Source organism: Mus caroli, unplaced genomic scaffold, assembly GCF_978045245.1.
Source record: "Mus caroli unplaced genomic scaffold, Mus_caroli_1 scaffold_4, whole genome shotgun sequence".
Classification (NCBI taxonomy): Eukaryota; Metazoa; Chordata; class Mammalia; order Rodentia; family Muridae; genus Mus; species Mus caroli.
Window position 1 is genome coordinate 24,825,730 of NW_028227259.1, and position 21,701 is coordinate 24,847,430.

The 21,701-nt window shown below is 44.2% G+C and overlaps 2 pseudogenes; one reads left to right on the top strand and one right to left on the bottom strand.

Annotated features, from left to right (window-relative positions):
* Positions 1-6,530: 6,530 nt before the first annotated feature.
* Positions 6,531-10,661, bottom strand: LOC147005021 (disks large homolog 5-like; annotated as a pseudogene).
* A 3,071-nt stretch (positions 10,662-13,732) lies between these two features.
* LOC147005022 (chromatin remodeling regulator CECR2-like) lies at positions 13,733-21,466 on the top strand (annotated as a pseudogene).
* The last annotated feature ends 235 nt before the right edge of the window (positions 21,467-21,701 follow it).

Sequence of the window (21,701 nt, forward strand, 5' to 3'; positions counted from 1 at the left end):
GCTAAAAGTAAATCTACCATATGACTCAACATTCCACTCTTTTACCTATGGTCCAATGGAATGACATCCAACTCCAGAGAAATCTGCTCAGCTATGTTCATTGGTACTGTAGTCACAATAGGTAGGGAATTTAAACCATCTAAATGTCCTTGAACTGATGAAAAGATAAGGAAAACAGGGCACATACACACAATGTATTATTCAATTGTGAGGAAAAATGAAATCAAGAAAGTTTCAGCTAAATGCATGAACCTAAAAAATACACTGAGTGATATAAACCATACACAAGAAGAACAAACTCCACATGATGTTGATCATTTGTGTTTCCTATCTCCCAATCTTTAGATGTAAGTCCATAACTTGGACTTATGGACTTACATATATATATATATATATATATATATATATATATATATATATATATATATACACAGATACATAATTACTTGGTGTGATAATGCTTCCCTCAGGAACCATAGACTACATAAAAAAAGACATATTACAAGGCATAGAAAACCTCCTTTGGGTTGATGGTTAAGGGAGCCCAAGGGACAATACAAGTAATCAACTGCTTTCTCCCTGTTTTGTCTCCTAAAACTTGAAGGTAAATCCCTATTGGTGAGGACACTATACAGTTTGAGAACAGGACTTAGGGGAAGTGAGATGGGTGTGTTCCAGAAGCCTTCTTCCTGAGAACCTTTAGAGAAGTTAAATAAACATCAACAAAGCAGAACACATAAATTACTCACACACACAAATATACATGCACAAACACACAAACACACAAACACTCACACACACACATATACTCACACACACACAAAGTCTTGATATAGCTGAAGGAGAAAGTTTACAGGAACAAGAAAGTAGAAAAACAGGAAACAGAAAATTCCTTCAGTTATTTTATAAATATTAAGTTACTCTGAATTCAAGAATATTAAAGGTCGGGGAAGGACTGGAGGAGCTGAAAGGGCTTGCAAGCCCTTGGGAAGAACAACAAAATCAACCAACCAGATTCCCCCAGAGCTCCCAGGGACGAAACACTAACCAAAGAAGACCCATGGTTCCAGCTGCATATGTACCAAAGGATGCCCTTATCTGACATCAATGAGAGGGGATTAATTCTTTCACACATTAACTCTCCGATTCATCTCCAGGCTGAGTCAGTTCCATTCAATAAATACTTACACAGTCACCTGGAACAAGTACTTCCACAATATATTCTTAGATCTTCTATGGCAAAAGGGGAGCTTCAATTGTCCTTCCTAATTAGCACCAACAAAACACAGCAGTTTATAGTCAAGGACAACCGCATCTATCAAAAGCTATTTCCCAGAGTGACATGGAAGGTCATTATATCTGGTGTGTGGTTATCACTGATGCTGTATTGCAAGCAAAACTGAGGCACATGACTCTGGCCTTCCTGATTGATTTTATATTCTTTTGTGATTGTTTTTATTTCCTCAGCAGCTGCACTGCAATGACTGTATATTACTCAATGTTTGGCTACAGAGCCATGGATGGATGTGTGTTACAGAGTACTTTATGTTAGGAGTAGGAGAATTCATGACAGCATGGATACCGTATGGAGGTGAATATGTCTTAAAGTGTGTGTACATGGGGTAAGCCACATGATCCACACACAAGAGACCATCGCCTTGTGTATCCCTAGGTGGCTATGACTTCACACATATACAGGAAAGGATAGCTGGGTCTGGGTTTAGTCAGAGAAGATGCAACTGACCCTAAAGAGACTGAGGTCTCTGCAAGTTTAGAGGTCTGGTGGGGTGGGTTTGGGGAACCTCGTGGACGGAGGAGGGACAGGGGAGGAGGTATGGGATGTGGAAGAGACAGAGGGTAGATCTGGACTTTAAAAGAAAAATCAAAAGTAAAACAAAAGCATAAAAGTTTTATTTTTTGCTGGGAGTAATGGCGCACGCCTTTAATCCCAGCACTCGAGAGGCAGAGGCAGGTGGATTTCTGAGTTCAAGGCCAGCCTGGTCTACAAAGTGAGTTCCAGGACAGCCAGAGCTACACAGAGAAACCCTGTCTCGAAAAACCAAAACATAACAAAATTAGTGTTATTTTTCTTGTGTTTCAGACTTGCTTTTCTTTCTAAGCAGAGTAAGTTTGTCACCTTTCTGGATAGACAGAATTAATAGGAGCTAGAAAGTTGAAAGCAAAGATGGTTATTATACCAGCATGGGTTCAGCACATCACCACATCAAGGACAGGGTGAGGGAGTGGGCTGTGGAGCCAGCTGAGAGCCACAGCCTCATGACTGGACACCTGAGAGTGCCAGGCTCCCCTGTGCCTCATTCAGTCCTCACTCACCTCACAAGGTGAGGACTTGCTCACTCTTGCTTGTAGGGAGTAGAGCATTGATCACTTTGACCACTAGGGGGAGCAGTGATGAGGGGTCAGGACTAATTCAAAGGTGTATATGGGCAGATGGTCTGTTACCCTGCCAGCTGGGTGTGGTATAAGAGAAGGAAGAATGGGTGACCATAATCAGACTGACATTTTCTCAGCGCCATGCTCTAAGTACAGCCTTGGGCAAGTGGGTCCATCATACTGAGCTTTGGCTTCCTTATCTGTCATTGATGATAAGAATCCAGACCTCACATTGATGTTGTTTAAGTGAGATGCTTTGACAGCTGCCTAGCTATTGAAAAGAGATCAATATTATTGCTTATTACAGTGTAGACCCAGGGCCTTCCCTGGGAATAACAACAATAACGATTATGTTACCAGCAATAGAAGTGATTGAAGGAATTATTGTTAGATTTTTCCCATCTTTTCTTTCAGTCAGGTCCAAGTTTAGGAGTGCAGGGGACTGGACCTGGAGCCTGCTGTAGCTGGTTGAGATTCACAGTTGCTTAGCTAGCACCTGTGGAGAAACAGGGAAAGCCACTTTTGGCTACTTAGGTCCAAAGCATGCATAGGTAGGATAGCCTCTACTAGTCACTTGCATGGTGGTGGCTGTCTTGGGTTGAATCTTTGTCCATTGCACTGCAGCTCAAGGCTTTTCTTAGGATTAAATCGGGGAGAACTTAGGGGGATTTGACCAAGAAGAGACTTTTATGAGATGTGTAGCAAATCCCAACTGTGACAGGCAGCTTTGTTATGAATACCTTCTTTATATACAGTACTGGAAATGCCCAAGTCACTTCTCCTTGCACAGTAGGCCACACAGCATGGTAATTCACTTTATGTTGCCTTCCTTTCTGGAGTTAAAATTCCATGTAAAGAAGAAAATAGATCCTATGACATCTGAACTCTTAAAATTGATCTGTGTGGATGTTTTTTTTTTTTGTTATTTATTGTTAATATTTTTGGTTTCTGAACCTGTTTTGTTTGCAAGAGGAGTATGTATTCTACAGGACTGTGACTGTAGCTATTCTGAATTTGGGTGTAGGGAAGCATGTTTCAATATGCCATTCTTACAGTAAACTTTTTTATAACCCAAATTAAATAACTATGTACAAATTACAGAAGCTGACAGAAAAGTCTCTTACATGTACAAATATGGATAAGAGTAGACACAGCAGGGGATAATAGGTGTGTATGCTGAGTGCTTACAGAAGCTGGCCTGCCCTAGGCCACCCATACTCTTCCAGATTTCCCCATTATTGTTGTGCTCACCTTGTCCAGCAAGAAAAGATGCAACAAGGTCGGATTCTTCTCAACAGCTTTCTTTATTTCAGGAATACCTCCATGCTACTGGGGAACTCAGGGAAACCCCTGGAGGACCGCCTATATCCACCCCAGCACTGTGGAGAGCTATGTGTCCTCCTGGGATTCGTCAGTATGTCGGCCCCTTTGATGTGTAACACCCTCTCAGAGGGTTTGGCGCCAGATTCGGGCTGGAACCTGTGCAATGGCTTTGTTTAAGGCGCTGGTGTACTGGAGGTCCAGGGCATCTTTTGGGCGTGCGGCTGCCTATACATTACACCCTTCAATTCACCACCTACCCTGTTCTTGTGTTAAGACTCCCACTTTGCAACAAACTTATCACACAGGGATTTTACACAGTTTGGGGAGGGCTTGGATCACAGGCAAAAAAACAGGTCATGAGGGATTTTTTTTTCAAGTAAAACAGTTTGCTACTATGCTTAGAACAAAAAGAAATACATTATTGTAGCTTAGAGCAAAAAAAAAAAACAAAAAAAAAAACAAAAAAGAAAAACAGTAAAACATAAAAACAAAACCCAATCCATGCTAAAGTGGTTAGGGACAGGAAAGACGATCTCATTAACCTTGAGTGGCCAGCCCCATGTAGCACTATTGCCCTGTTTCCCATGTTTAGCTGCTGCCAGGCTGTTCATACTTCCAATGCCATTCACCACCTGTGGCTAGCCTCCAGTGAGCTGGCTGCCACTCACACTTCCCCTTTACCTCTTAAAATAATAACACAAAACCCTTGTAATATACCAGACAAATTTATTAGGGGAAATCTACAACCACAAAATGCCCATGTAAACAATGCAAAACTCAACACATACAAATACAACCTGCACTCTTACATCAGGAAAATGTACCTACATTACTCTATTTCCCATTTATGAAATCCCCAGTTACTTATGGCCCCTAGAGCCCCGTAGTCCAGCACCATCTTCCTATTCCTCCTTATTTTGTCCTTCATTCCCTCTCTCTTCTCCATCTCACTTCCCCTCTCTAAAAATCTCAGCTCTGCCTTTCTTCCCCCTGCCCAATAAGAGCCTCTAGCCTTATCTGATCAATTAAGATTTCACCTGACTGCACCTGTTTTTAGGGACTCTTGAGGGAGCAGAGCACACAAACAGCAATATTCCTTCCACCCCTTTTTGTTCACTTAAAAGGCTCTGAACACAGAAATAGCAGTGGTAATATCAGAGCCGTGTATACATGCCTGGCAGCCTAGGACACTGGGTGTGGGCAGGTCAGGCACTGTACCTACAGATCTTCTGAGATTCTCCACTCAAGTGGATTTGAACCTGTTCATCTAATACAGCATATTCACTGGAAGGGCAAAAGCCAACGGCAGGAAGTGTGGGGATGCCTCACAGGTTAGAACATCTGCTACTCAGAAGAAGACCCACATGGTACCTAACAATCATCTCCAGGAATGGTTGTGATTCCATCTGTGCTTTGAGGGAAATGTCCCTCAGGAGGAGCCACATACAGTATTATATTCAGTAGGAAAAACACCCATTCACATAAATGTTCAACATAAGTCTAATCAGCAACAGCAAAACAAAGCAAGTTTATGGTCAAGGACAACAGCATCTATTAAAAGCTATTTTCCAGCAAGAAATGGAAGGTCATTATGTCTGCTGTGTGGTTATCACTTGACGAAGATGAGCTTTGTGAATGCCTTAAAGAAACAGACAGACTAATGCTCTGGTGGCAAGAAGCAAAGCTTTTTTGATTTCTACAGCTTAAAAACACGGGTTATGACATTGCCAATTTTGCCCAAACAATAACATTTTTGCATAGTTGCACTGGGCAGACAATATTATCATTTTTGGAGTCATTTCCTCAGAAAGAGAACAAATTTCACAAGAAGAAACTGTTATCTGCAGACCCAAGGACATTTTCCTCTCCGGGTAAATATTAACTCTTGACTAGAAACAAGGAAAAACTCTAGCTCACAGAAAGCCATGTTTAGACATCCCTCCCTTTCAGGAGGGACGACCCCTGAACTTTCTCCCAGTTAATGGCTCTGACCTTTTCAGGCCAGAACCAAAGGGAAGCTATTGCTCGCCTCAATCACTGATGCTCTGTTGCAAGTAAACTGAGGCATATGGCTCTGGCCTTCCTGATTTATTTTGTATTCCTTTCTGAATGTGTTTATATCCTCAGCAGCTCTAGAACAATGATTGTATATTCCTCAGTATCTGGTTCACAGGATCATGAATGAATGTGTGTTACAGAGTGCTATATGTTAGGAGTATGAGAATTCATGACACCATGGATGCAGAATGGCAGTGATTACATCACCAAGTGTGTGTCCATGGGGTAAATAAAATTATTGATACACAAACGTTCATCACCTTGTATACCCCTAGGTGGCTATGACTTTACTATATAGCCCTGGCTGTCTGGAACTTACAAAGATCCATCTCTGGATGTGAGTTCTAGGTCTACAGCAGGGGATAGAAAACCTGAATAAGGAAGATGGTCTCAAAAGTCACGACTTGCAAATCCATTTTTTGCATAAGAAATAGAATTTTTAAAAAATAGGTTTTACAATTTCAATTAATATAGAGATAAAGGCAAAAATAAACAATGAAATAAAAGAACAAGAACATATAACTTCTAAATAACATAGCAACAACTCTAAGAACAAAAAATGAAAACTTCAAACAAAACTATAAAAAAATTATTGTTCATCTTTTTTCTTCACTTTTAGCAGCACAGACCTATAGCCTGTTACTCCTCTTGGACATTTGTTAGCAGTGCAGTCACCTCCGTTCTCTGCCAAGAGGAATTATCTGAAGAGAAAAGGGAAAAACACCCTGAATTAGCCATGGCTTCCTAGTTAGGGCCTATTCCCACTCAGGACATGTGATATAAAGAGATTCATCTGAGGAAGATTCATCCGAGGAAGATTCTGGATGCTGGAGATCAGGGTCAGCAGGGGCCTCCTGGCATGACAACGCATTTTGCAAGATGGTCTCTTCTTTAGCTGTGGCCAATCCCAGCTCTAGCAGTTTCTGAGACCTGGGAAAGGAAGGCAGTTACTAAGACACAGGAATGGTGGGGAAAGGCATGGCAGCTGTCAGACATTTATCTCCCACTACCTCATCTTTACTGGACAGTCAACATTAATATGCTAACTGAAATTACTGATGTGAAATCTGCAGATAGGACCCAGAATTCACTCAAACCTCCACATAGCATTCCACCTATCTGAAGACATGCATGCAAGAATGTGACATGTTATTCACCTGTCACCCTGAGTGGACAGAAGACTAAAGCAGAGTTGAAAGGTTCACTTGCCAGTGATAATAGTGCCTCCAAAGAGGCTAATTCAGAGTCTCACAAGAGGCTAACTTCCCAGAATACTTGTGTGAAAAAAGAGCAAAGAACAGCTACATTCCATGAGGAGGACGGCTGCTTGGAAGTATGGATTAGAAAGTTGGTGGGAGGAAGCAAAGATAGATTCTATTGTGCCAATTATCAGATAGTCATAGCCTGGCCGAATTGTTTGTCCCTACCTGATGTTCTTTAGTCTCCATGTTGTTGGTCTTCTCCTGTTCTTCTGTACCACTCAGGTTCAACTCCATCAAACATTGACAAATGACGGCCCAATCAGCCAGTACTTCCTTCTTCTCCTGCTGCAATATTGCCAACTTCTTATTTATAAGATTCTTCTCCAGCAGGAGCCGGCTGTGCAGGTTACTGGAAACACAGTCTGCATGGTAAGTTCCTGCAGCCTCCTCCTCCCATTTCTACTTACAGGTCCCATTAACCTGACATGTACCCTGATTCCTGTGAAGACCTAATACAATCCACCAGAATACATCCATGACAGCTGTACAAACAGCAAATAGCCATTTCATGGAAGAAGAAATTTGTGCTGCAGTCCAAACACCAAAAGGGTCCATGTTTTTCCAAAAGAAACAGGGATCTCCATCTACTCATGACAGCCCATGCATTGGGACAATACCAATTAGTAGGGTGCAACTACAATCAGGGTAGTCATTAGAACCAAAGGGAGGGCACTCTATCCTCATATTATACCTCACTTAGCTCTGTAAAACCCTGCCTGAGCCCCACAGGCCCAGTACAACATAATAACCTTCTTATGATCTGAATCACTTGTCTGTTTAGAGGCTCCTGAGGATGCCTGGAGAACACTGGCAGTGGTAACAGTCTCCTAGAGACCTAGGAAAACTGAGTCCAAAAATCCAAGGGACACTGATGCCTAAAAATCATAAAGTATAGAACCAGACCTGCAGTCTCCCGACCAGAAACAAAGGAAGGCAGAAATGGCCATTTCACAAGAGTTGGCCTCCCAGACAAGTACTTACCGATAGAAATTTATCTCCTTCATGAGCTCATGCTTGTTCTCTCGGGCCTCCATGTTCTTGTTCTCTAATTCATGTAGGAATGTCATGATCTCCTTCTCCTTTAATTTCAGTTCTTTATAATGTCCATTTGGCCTGTGGTAGGGCCTGGCCCCAGGAAGACAGAACTCCATAAACTTAGGCTTTTAGTAACACATGAACTCAGGCTGGGTCCTGGACTACTGCAGCCATGGAAACCACACACTGCATTCTAAATGCTGGGATTTTCTTAACCTTGGGAAACTGGCTATCCTGGCCCCTGAACACCAGAAGCTAGGCATCTAGATTGAGGGTGCCCTGGCTCCCTGCGTTACTCAGTAGGTCTGAAGGGCAGACTAAGCAGTTATGTTCTCAGGGGTCTAGGCTACAGGTCTTTACCCACCAAACAGCTGTGATGGTGTTTCCCCTGTTTCCATAAAAGGGATTCTAAATCCTGGATACCTAATACTGTAGAGACAGTTATTATATATAATTCTGGAGATGAGTCCAGACATCACCACAGATTTATAATCTGCCCCAAAAATACAAAAGTACTAACACATGTGACAACATAGTCAAAGTGCAATGCTATTTAAAGTGGGGACTACCAGGCCTCAGGACCCACCTCACCTGGATACTCTTAGGTAAGTAAATCCTCAGGCCAAAACACCTACCCCTAGATTCCAAATTGTGGAGAGAAATAAAAACATACAAAACATATTCACAGGTCTGTACCTGTGCATGCACATAGACTCACAGACTTAGACCTATACACAGGATGGAGAAACAAAGAGTGAGAGAATGAAAGAGAAAGAGAGACAGAGACAAAGGGAACACAATGAGAGGTAGAGTAATGCATGCAACATTACTGCCTCAGAGTATAAGGCACACAGACAAACAGGAACAGGCATGAACTTCAGGCATTCTAATCAAGCACTGAGAAGAACCATGTGGGACCAGGCCCCTCCAGCTGCTACCTGGAGGTTCCAACACTCAGTCACCTTCGAAACAAGTAAAAACACAACTACAAACTCCCATCACCTAGCAACCTCCTGTCAAAGGCTTTCCAAATGAACCCTAGGAAATCATCACTGCCTCTATCCCTGAGTTCTTCACTCAGACTCCAAGTTCCTCTTTTCAAGTGGAGGGAGCAGAAGAGTCTATTTCCCTTCTCGCTCCTGACAAAACTTCTGGTGTGGCCACTCCTCTAATAAGTATTTAGGGGCATGAAGTGAGGCCCAATTATGTTCTGGTGGTATAGCTTCCTAGAACCCACCCCTTTAAAAGCATAAGATGAAGGAGGTATTGCAGACCCCGGAATGACACCACAGGTATGGAGCAACATATACCTCTTGTTCATGGATCCCTCGGTCACGTAGATTAGGCGATCTCTCAGCTCATTTGTCTCCTGGGTAGTGAGCTGGATCTCTTTGATCAGCTCGTTCTCTTCCTTCTCAAACTGCTCCTTGCTCATGACAGGTATAGGGGATGATGTCTGTCTGTGAGCCACTGTAGGTAGATGAATACAAGAATATTTGATGTGAGAATGCAAAGAGTGTGGACTTACCAAAGAGAAGGAAAAAGGCCTGTAACATAGTGACACCACCAAGAGATTGGTCCCAGCATGAGATTTCTTCTGAGTGGATCTCAGTTCTACCATCACTCTAGAGAGATCAGGTGATGTAAGTAGCCAGATGTATCCTCATTCCCCCTTAAACGTGCTTATGAGGACCAGAGAGATGTCTTCTTCAGGGAACAACTTGGCTTCAGAGCCCTGTGCTTTCACAAGTCAGACTACAAATTCACTATTAAAAGTATTTGAGATCTTGTGGATGCTCAGATATCCAACCTGTTACTCTAAGCCAAGGAATTGGCTTAATAAGTCAGGCAGGGGGAGAATATGTTCATCACATTGATCAACTTCCACCCTGAAACACAAAACATCCCAGAAATAAAAATAGAATCCCCCTCTGGGTCTATCAACTGCTTGTTCTTTGTTTACAGTATAGAAATGGCTGCCACCCACAATTGGTGATAAAGAAAGGTAAGGTAGGAACTGTCACAAACAGGAGGTCAGAGTAGTTCTGAGAACATGACATCATGGTCTGGAGCACCATTCTCTCCCTGTGACTAATGTCAGATAACTACAGGAGCTTAAAGAAGCCATGGACTGAAATGCAGGTATTCCTTCCCTCAAACTGGCATAGCTTAGACCCGCTGTCACTCCTGATGGTCTCATTCTGTCCCCAAGTAACACCCACAATACCCAGTGCAAGTCAAGACTTGAAGTTCATAGCCCAACAGCTTTGACCTTGCCAACTCCTGCCTTAGGGGATGGAAAAGTACTGTTCTGAAATCCTTGATGATTCAAGAATTGTGATAACCATGGAAGTTTTTTTGCTACCCAGAGTCTCCAGTTCCACATTACTAAAAAGGCCAGCTCAGGCCACCCCTACCAGGAAGCTCAACATCCACTTCCCAGGACTTACTGCTCATTCGCCAAGTCCACCTCCTTCGTCCTTCATTACTCTCAGATGGAAGGCCAGCATCCTTCCTCCCCTCTCTGGTCTCTCTCCCATCCACATTGGTTCTCTGAAAAAGTCTACCAAGTCGGGCAAGCAGGGCCATCACTGCAATGTGCAATCTCTGACTGAGAAATCTCAGTCAGCTTGTTGTAACTACAACACTGGTGACATCACAGAGGTTGCTTAGAACTCTCCAGGAGACAATAGAATGTCCAAGAAGGGACTGCTGATGTCATGGACTACATAAAGCCTTTGGTTCCCTGCTAATGTTCTCCCTGTACTGACAGGAAGCTGAGCTGCTCTTTCCTGGGGCATAGCCATTGAGCACATCCTCCTTCCAAAGCCAGGGTTTGCTCTAGGCTTGATTGGCCACACCTAAGTAATTCCTATGTATCTAACTCTGTGTTTCCTTTCCAAACCCTTCTCAGAAATATCTCATCCTACCTTAAATTTTCCTCAATCAGCAATAGGAGCCATTAAAACTTAGTGAGAAATCATACCAGTTTGAATATGCAGCCAAAATCTACTCCTGTCTAATCATATACAGGTGCATGAAATCTCATCCATGCTGAGCCTTCAGGGCTGGTTGCAGTGTGGGTGTGTGTTAGGGATCACACTCATGAAGCCTTGTGTTTAGCATTTGAAATTTGCCCCAAGATCCCTTAGGAGGGAGACATGCAGTCATCATGCTTCTGACAACATTCTAGAGATCTTTTGGCAAAGGAAACTGAAATATGGAGCCACCAATGTGTGACCATCAGATTGTGTGGGGGCTTTTCTCACTGCACCAATCTCACCGATCAGTATTGCTTATAGCCCTCTGTGTTCTAGACCATGAGTTTCTGTATGAAATAAATAATATATTCAACAGAGGTGCGGATGTGCAGGCAGAAAGTATAGGGTAATACTATAGACATAGGTTAGTTGACTGGGCAAGGTCCTAGCATCTTGTATTTGGGTTCATGTTTGGCCCCACAAACCACACAAAACCCAATTTCCGTCAAACATGAATGATTCATTAAATGCAGACCCTAAAGTTGATTGATCAGAACCATTGCTCAGGATTTGTGCCTGAGCCATAGCTCAAAAAAATCTATCTTTGTTAACTTATAAAGACAGAAAACAAAAACCCAAAAACCAAACCAACCAAACAAACAAAAACAAATGAAAAAACAAAATTAGTTCATTTAAAGTTAGGGAAGTATCCAGTGCTCTGTTCGGATCAGGCCGTTTTAGATATAACTGCATATTGACCCTTAATTTGAGGGGTCCCATGGAATGGTTTATGTACCATTGTAAGATTAACAAACCTCATACAGAACACAACAGAATGTGGACACCATGACTTTGCTGAGTCAAGTTGTTTTCTCTGTTGATGATTGGCTGTCATATGACAGCAACTATCTGAAATAGGGGGCAGACATAGAATCAATGACTTTTGCTATACTGTGCTGTACATGCCTTAGCATTAGATTATCCAGGTCTCTCACAATGACTAGTTATGTTTTCACAGTACTTGGAGGCCCCACTTGGAAGCTCAAATATAGGAAAGTGGAAGCAGAATTGTCTGAGCTCAAGGTTAACTTGGTCCACATGGGGTATTTGAGACCCTGTTTCAGAAAACAACACTGAATCACACACTACATCAAAGGCCTCACTTACCAAGTCTTGTCTATTATAAAGAACTTACCATTCTCCCCCTTCCAGTCTTTCTTTCTGGGAAGATGGAGAAGTGAGAATGATCTTTCCATTCTAAGGACTATTTTCTCTGTTTCCCTTAGCCCACATTAGGAAAAAATGAAAGTGAGTATCATCATCTGAACAACTGATTAATATCCACTGCTGGTAGCGTGATACGGTGCTGATGACAACCTTATCTTCCTTTAGTGTTGCTGACCCAGCAGGAAGTATTAAGTGCTGAGGCCAAAGCTCAGAGAACCTTTCAAGGGGCTAGACAGAAGCCATCAGAGACTCTCCACATCCTTGTCCTGAGATGAAATCCAGGAACACAATGTGAACTTGGTGGCCAATTCAGCATACATCATACTTCTACCTCCACCTTTCTATGTTCAGTACAGGAAAGTGTGCATGCACCTCCATGCCAGATTGATCTTGATATATGTCCCAGGGCGCAGACTATTTAGAGAGTTGGTTGTAGTCAAGCAGTTGGTGCCCTCAGTAAGATGTGAAGACTATCAATAATAAGTGACCACACTGTATTTGTTTAAACATTAGTTGAAAATTGAGCATAACTTAGGAATTTGACACCAGCTCTGTGTCCTGGTCTTTTTGTGCCTATATCTGGCTCAAAAGGAAGGTGGGAGTACAACTTGGGTTTCTCTGCATGGATAGAGTGAGTTGAAATGTGCACCGACCAGTCTGAGCAACTGTGCTGAGGCCCCTTATTTCAAGTAAAAAACACACTCTCTGTCCTCCTTCCAAAGAGCTCCTGTTGAGGCCATGGACCTTGTATAAACATGCTAACATCATGTAGACACCTTTCCTAATAATACAAAGTTCTCTCTGGTAAGGCTTGCCCCCTTACCATATCTGTAGGAAATTTGTTTCATGGAAGCAGTCAGTCTATTTCATGCTGTTGCTGTAATAAGCTTCCAAATTGTGATTGTTTGTATACTCTTGTACCAGAGAGTGGCACCATTTGATGGGGTAGCATTGTTGGAATAGGTGTGACCTGTTTGGAGTACTCATGTCACTGTGGGTGTGGGCTTAATACTCTCACCCTAGGTGCCTGGAAATAGTTCTTTTACTAGCAGCCTTTGGATAAAGATGTGGAACTCTCAGCTGTGCTCCTGCCATGCCTGTGTGGATGCTGCCACGCTTGATGTTAATTGACTGAACCTCTGAACCTGTAAGCCCACCCCAATGAAATGTTTTTATAAGACTTGCCCTAGTCATAGTGTCTGTTCACAGCAGTAAAACCATAACTAAGACAGAAGTTGGGACAGCCATTGAGGGAGGGGGCAAGCACGCAGCTGCTTGAGCGAGTTTGCCAGCTGCTCCCCTCCCCCCCCCCCCGGCCGGCCTCTGCTTGAGCTTTTGTGAAGCTGAGGAAGCTGCCATTTTCTGAGTGAGAGGCACTGCTCCATGGCCAGAGTTGGAGCGAGAAAGCAAGAGTGAAGCAAGCAAGAGTGAGTGAGCGATCCCAGCAGGGAGATGTGCCCAGAGGAAGGCTGCATGGCCATGCTGGGCATGCTCTGCTCCTGGTGGGAAGTCCCAGCCATCTCGCAATTCTGCTTGTTCTTTCACAAGGCCTTATGCCTGCTCAACTTCGAGATCGAGGAGTTAGAGGCAGCTCTTCACAGAGATGATTTGGAATTTATCAGTGATCTGATTGCCTGCCTGCTTCAAAGCTGCTATTAGCAAAGAGATATCATGTCTCAGACATTCCTCAGCTACTTGGAAGATATCATTAACTACGGTTGTGAACTTGAAGAAGGAAAGCCCCATCCTCTGAGAGAAGCCATTTTCCAAACCTTCCTCTGCATAATCGAGTAGAGAGCCTGCATCTCCTCTGTGATTACCGGCCTGTAGGGGATGATGTCTTTGATCTTCTCAAGGGTCTGGATGCAGACAGTCTCCGAGTTGAACCTCTAGGTGAAGACAATTCAGGTGCACTGTACTGGTACTTCTATGGCACACGAATGTACAAAGAAGTCCCAGTACACGGAAGGTCCAATGGAGAACTCTCCTTGAGCAGGGAAAGTTAAAAAAAAAATGTTTCAAATGTTCCTGGAAAAACAGACAAAAGAAGAGGAAGGCCTGCAAAACGAAAAAAAAAAACTACAGGAGGAGATTATATCCAGTGAAAAGCAGGAAGAAAACTCCTTGACATCTGACCTACACACAAGAAATGGATCCGGAGGGCCAGGCCAAGGTACATGGTGGCTCCTGTGTCTAACAGAAAAATGGAGACAGGTTACTGAGAGCTTCCTGTGAGCCAACCTCTCTCCAAGAGCAGCAACTCTACAAACTCCTTAGCAGGACTTCCTGCCTGAAATCTGCAACATGATTGCTCAGAATGGAAAACGTCCACAGGGCACAAAGCCAGAGCTGCAACACAGGTTTATATCTGTCCACCTGCCCATCCAATTCATCAAGCTAGAGGAAACTCCCATGCTCACCAAGATAAAAAAACAGAAGCACAGGGGGGAGGAGGAGGAATGACAGATCCTTCTTGCAGTGCAGAAGGAGTAAGAGCACATGTTAAAGGAAGAGAGAAGGCAGGAAAAGGAGGAAAAAGATCAAGGCAGTGGAAGTCCGGGCTAAGAGGAGAAAGCTCAGGGAAGAATGAGCATGGCTATTGGCTAAAGGCAAGGAGCTACCCCCAGAACTTTCCCATTTGGATCTGAATTCTCCTATGAGGGAATGGAAGAAGGCCAAGGACCTCTTTGAATTGGATGACGATTTCACAGCCATGTAAAAGTTCTAGATGTGGTGAAGGCTCACAAGGATTCCTGGCCCTTCGTGGAACCTGTTGATGAATCTTATGCCCCCAACTATTACCAGATTATTAAGACCCCCATAGATATTTCAAACATGGAGTAGAAATTAAATGGAGGTTCATATTGTACCAAGGAGGAATTTGTAAATGTCACGAAGACCATGTTCAAAAATTGCCTAAAATACAATGGTGACAGTAATGAATATACCAAGATGTCTGACAATTTAGAGCAGTGTTTCCATCGGGCCATGACAAAACATTTTCCTGGTGAAGATGGAGACACAGATGAAGAATTTTGGATCAAAGAGGTTGAAAAACGGGAAAAAAGAAGGAGTCGGTCTGGTAGAAATAGTGGAAGCCATGATTGGACTCACTCAAGGAACACAGATGTTTACTGCAGGAAACAGCCACCAGTAAAGAATGGGGGAAAATCATTGCCCCTGACACAATGAGCTGCCTCCTCAGGGGACAATCAGAGCAGCAGTTCCATAAACTCCCTCCAGAGGTCCGCACATCAAATGGTCAAGGCTTTTCTTGCCCCCTGCATTGTGGTAGGGTGCCTAGCCACGCATCCCCTTTAAACCAGATGAAGCCAGCAGCACCAGGAACGTTTGGCTCTCTTCAAGGATCAGATCCCGTCAATGTACTTGGCACCTCTCGAATTCCAGAGGGGCCCCCCAGGGGAGCCCTTGCAACACCCAACCTTTGCTATACAGTCTCCAGTTGGAATTAGTAACCATTGTGGATCCCTGCTCAGTGCTCCAGACCTTTCCAATATGGGGTCACACGTCCCATCCTTACAGCTTGGGCAGATGAATTGTCCCAGTCAAGTTGGAAACATGGATCCACCAGCTCCATTCTAGGCAGGATTTATTCCTTCAAGGCATGGTGGGACTCCAGCCCGACCTCCAGACTTTCCTGAAAGCTCTGAAATTCCTTCCGGTCATATTTATCATTCATACAAGTATCTAAATCGAGGACACCCTGCTGTTTGGAATGGGAACCATGGTACTATAAACTCTGGATGTTTGGGGCCAGTAGAGAAGCCCCACCTGGGGACAGGACTTTCTCACCACCCTCATACCATTGGTCATGTGATGGATGCCCGAGTGATGAGACAACCTATCCCACCAAACCAGTGGACTAAACAGTCAAGCTTTCTACCTCATGGCCTCAAACTCTGAAATCTGCCTGCCTCTGCTTCCCTAGTGCAGGAATTAAAGGCATGTACCACCAGTGTCTGGCCTCAGAAAGAAGGACTTTAAGTTGAAGGATATTTAAGATAGTGTGGAGAGGGATAAAGAATTCTTTCCTACTGGCAGGTCATCAGGGTAGGAAGGTTAGCTAGGTGCTTTCCTTGCCTCTCTGAGCTGGTTACTGAGTCTTCACTGGTAAAATTAAATGCCTGGCTTATGTGTGTGTTTTAAAAATGTATTTATTAATCATTCCATTGGATTATATCTCACATGATATGCCACTTTTGGTTACCCTCCACTAACCCCTCAAACTACATCTGCACTCTCAGCCTCCACTCTGTCTGAATTAGGATTCTCCTTCACCCACCCTCCTTCTCTTGCCCTACTGATTGAGAAACCCACTACACTGGAGCATCAAACCTCCACAGGACCAAGGGCCTCCCCTCCCATTGCTTTCAGCTAGGCCATTCTCTGCTACAATGTATCTGGAGTTATAGATCCCTGCTTATACACTCCTGGGTTGTGGTCTAGTGTCTAGGAGCACTGGGTGGTCCTGCCAGCAGAAGTTGTTTTTCAATAGGATTCCATTCCCCTCTTCACCTCCAGCTTCTCTGCATGCTCCTGCAATGCTCAGTCTAATAGTTGGCTCCAATGGTCAGTTGCTGGCCACACCTCCCAAAGAACCTTCACTCCAGGTTTTTGTCTGCAAGCACCTCTTGACCACAGGAACAGTGTCTGGTTTGGTGTCTGAAGACAGGATGGATCCCCAGGTAGGGAAGTTCCTGGATGGCCCTTCCTTCAGTCTCTGCTCCATTTCTTGTCCCTGTTAGTCCTTTTCTCAGGAACATTTCTTGGTTAAAATCCTTGAGATGGGTGGATGGCAACATTCCTTGACAGAGAGCATTGCCAGTGGTCTTGTTGGGGTTTGGGGGATGTGGGGGAGACATACCTATCTACTGGAGGTGGTCTCTACAAGTTCTATCTCCCTGATGTCTGAGAGCCTCAAAGGTCTATTCCCTGTTCCTCATCCTTCCACCCCCCTTTTATTTTTTTAGATTTCCTGACCTCCTGTATCTCAGTCAAACATGAATGATTCATTAAATGCAGACCCTAAAGTTGATTGATCAGAACCATAGCTCAAGTTTTGGGGTTGAGCTATAGCCTCAAAAATCTATCTTAGTTAAATTATAAAGACAAGAAAACAAAACCCTAAACCCCAAAACCAAAATAAACAAACAAACAAAAACAAATGAAAAAAAGAAATTAGTTCATTTAAAGTTAGTGAAGTATCCAGTGGTGTGTTCAGATCAGGCCATTGTAGATATAACTGCATATTGTCCCTTAATTTGAGGGGTCCCATGGAATGGTTTATGGACCATTATAAGATTAACAAACCTCATACAGAACACAACAGGATTTGGACACCATTACTTTGCTCTGAGTCAATTTGTTTTTCTGTGTTGATGATTGGCTGTCATATGACAGCAACGATCTAAAATAGGGGGCAGACAGAACACAATGGCTTTTGCTATACTGTGATGTACATGCCTTAGCATTAGATTATCCAGATCTCTCACAATGACTAGTTCTGTTTTCACAGTACGTGGAGGCCACACTTGGAAGCCCAAATATAGGAAATTGGAAGCACAATTGTGTGAACTCAAGGTTAACCTGGTCCACATGGGGTATTTGAGACCTTGTTTCAGAAAATAACACTGAAACACATGCTACATCCAAGGCCTCACTTACCAAGTCTTGTCTACTATAAAGCACTTACCATTTTATCCCTTCCAGTCTTTCTTTCTGGGAAGATGGAGAAGTAAAAATGATCTTTCCATTCTAAGGACCATGTTCTCTGTTTCCCTAAGCTCACATTAAGAACAAATGAAAGTGAGTATCATCATCTGAACAACTGATAATATCCATTGCTGCTAGCATGATACTGTGCCGATGAAAATCTTAGCTTCCTTTAGTGTTGCTGACCCAGCAGGAAGTATTAAGTGCTGAGGCCAAAGCTCAGAGAACCTTTCAAGGGGCTAGACAGAAGCCATCAGAGACTCTCCACATCCTTGTCCTGAGATGAAATCCAGGAACACAATGTGAACTTGGTGGCCAATTCAGCATACATCATACTTCTACCTCCACCTTTCTATGTTCAGTACAAGAAAGTGTTCATGCACCTACATGCCAGATTGATCTTGATATATGTCCCAGGGCGCAGACTGTTTAAAGAGTTGGTTGTTGTCAAGCAGTTGGTGCCCTCAGTAAGATGTGAAGACTATCAATAATAAGTGTCCACACTGTATTTGTTTAAACATTACTTGATAATTGAGCATATCTGAGGACTTGGACACCAGCTCTGCGTCCTGGTCTTTTTGTGCCTATACCTGACTCAAAGGGAATGTGGGAGGACAACTTGGGTTCCTCTGCATCGATAGAGTGAGATGAAATGGGCACTTACCAGTCTGAGCAACAGTGCTGAGGCCCTTTATTTAAAGTAAAAAACACATTCTCTGTCCTCCTTCCAAAGAGCTCCTGTTGAGGCCATGGACCTTGTATAAACATGCTAACATCATGCAGACATCTTTCCTAATGATACAAAGTTCTCTCGGATGAGGCTTGCCCCCTTACCCTACCTGTAGGAAATTTGTTACAAGGCAGCGGTCAGTCTATTTCATGCTGTTGCTGTAATATGCTTCCAAGTTGTGATGGTTTGTATACTCTTGTACCAGGGAGTGGCACCATTTGGAGGGGTAGCATTGTTGGAATAGGTGTGACCTGGTTGGAGTATGTGTGTCACTGTGGGTGTGCGCTTAATACTCTCACCCTAGGTGCCCGGAAATGGGTATTCCACTAGCAGCCTTTGGATGAAGATGTGAAACTCTCAGCTCTGCTTGTCCCATGCCTGTCTGGATGCTGCCATGCTTGATGATAATGGACTGAACCTCTGAACCTGTAAACCAGCCCCAATGAAATGTTGTTTTTATAAGACTTGCCATGGTCATAGTGTCTTTTCCCAGCAGTAACACCCTAACTAAGACAGAGGTTGGGACTGCCACAGAGGGACAGGGCGAATGCGCTGCCCCTGCCAGCTACCCAAGCAGTGGCCACAAGATCAATTCCTCCCGGTCATATTTATCATTCATACAAGGATCTAAATCGAGTACACCCTGCATTTTGGAATCTGAACCATGGTACTACCAACCCTAGACGCTTGGGTCCAGATGAAAAACCCAAATTTGGGCCAGAATTCTCTCACCACCCTAATACCCTTGATCATTTGATAGGTGGCCGAGTGATGAGACAACCTATCCCACCCAACCAGTGGACGAAACATCAAGGTTTCTACCTCATGGAATTCCTTCCTCGGAGTATATGCAGCCACCCTGTAAGTCTGATGGACATGGTTTGCAGACACCTCCAACTCCAGCACCAAGTCCTCGAATCAGAGGACCCTCCCTGGTCCTCCGGGGGACACAAGAAGGGGAATCCATGATGGACATCCCTGAAACGATTGCCATGCAGAAGCTCTCCTCCCGAGTCTGTCCCCCAGGTGTGCCTTACCACCACCTCCAGCCCACTCTTCCCCAGTTACCTGGTCCCTTTCCACAGGTAGCTTATTCATCATCAGTATGTGTTTCACCGCCCAAGCCTGCATTGGACAACCCTGGGAGTACACAGGAGATGACTGAAACACAAGAGCCTGAGGAAGACCCAGAGCCTTTGCCTGGACATGAAGAGAAAGCAGCAAGCATTTGTTCTTCAGAGGGGAAATACCTCAAACAACTACCTCACCCAGCACCTCCCTTGCAAGCCAGCTGTACCAGGCAAAGCTTACCACAAGAAAGGGAAACAGAGGACTCCCGACTCAAAAGTGATGCTTCAGACTCTGCAGACACTTATAACACATCAAAGAACAAGAACACCTGGCCTTTGGACAATAGCTACAGCAGCCCAGCTGTGCAAGGCTGTTTGTGAGACCTTTCCATAGTGGCAGAGATGGGGAATCTACCTGAACATGGGGCCGTTGGTGAAGCATCTCCCAGTAAGTCAGAGGGAAAGGCCTTGATGGTAGTGGTTCAGAAAAGCCACTCTGCCCCAGGGATAAAACATTACAAAAAGCTGTGCCATGTACAGGACCGAATGCAACTACACCTCCTTGCACAGATCCCAGTTTGATGGTAGGCACTGTGAACCAGTTTTCTCCCTTATACATGCCTGGCATAGAATACTCTAACTCAGCTACACAGTATCCTATGAATCCAAGTTTGCAAGGCTTGGGCTCTATGATGGGAGGAAAGTCCTCAGGATCACAGCCTCAGTCCTTTCCTCCCAGGGGGTTCCAGGATAATGGTCCCCACCCTGGACTCTTTCCTAGGTACCATCCTCAGCAAGGAATGAGATATACCTACCAGCCTTCTTTCTTCTCAGCCTTCCTACCACCCCTATCAGTTGCTCCTCATTATACATGTCCACAGGGCTTTTCTGATTGGCAGAGATCTCTCTCTTCTCTTAGAAGCCCAAGTGGACCTCCAGAGAGTCACCTTCCATGCTCCCTCTACCCAGAGAAGAATGTCCTGTCTAGTCTGCAAGGTTGTGAGACACTAAATTCTGCCTTAACTTCTCCAACTCAAATGGATGCGGTGACTGCTAAAGTTGTTCCTCCTGATGGACACAATTCTGGTCCAGAAGAAGAAAAGATGGATGAATCTGTGGAGAGGCCAGAGAGTCCCAAAGAAAATCTAGATCTAACAACCATAATGCATCTACCAAGCAGCAGAACTCACTGTCAACCACTGACTATCTTTATGGAACTCCACCACCATCCCTGAGTTCAGGAATGACTTTTGGTTCATCTGCTTTCCCACCCCACAGTGTGATGCTGCAGACAAGGTCTCCATACACTCCTCAGCGATCAGCCAGTCATTTTCATCCCAGGGCATACCCATCCTCTGTGCCTGCCCATCCACATCCCCACCCTGTAACCACCCAACCCAATGGCCTCTCCTACAGGGTTCCCTCTACTGCTGTCAGGAAGAGGGCCTAGGTCACTTTCAGGCTTCAATGATGGAGCAGACTGTCACTGGAAGCAGATTAAGAGGCTCATTTCAAGAAGTACACAAAATACCAGGATTGCAAATGCATCCAGTCCATTCACAGTCCTTATTCCCAAAGACCCGGGCGCCTGAGGCCTCACCAGAACAGTTGTAGCTGCATAAGACCCCAACACTTCCTCTGGATCAGAGCTAGTCCAGGGAGCAACTAAGCCCCAATGAGGTGGACGGCTGAATGTGGAGACTGGAAGGCAGGCCTGGCCGATTTGGAGGAATGACTGCTGTACATGTCTGTTTTGTTGTCCTGTTCCACCTCTTCACTGTAAATCAAGCCTTCCTCAGAGCTGAACAGCATAGAACTTAGGTGCACACTATTTAGATGACAGGCTGGCCTGTAGCTGGGATCATCTGCACAGCTGACAAACTTAGAC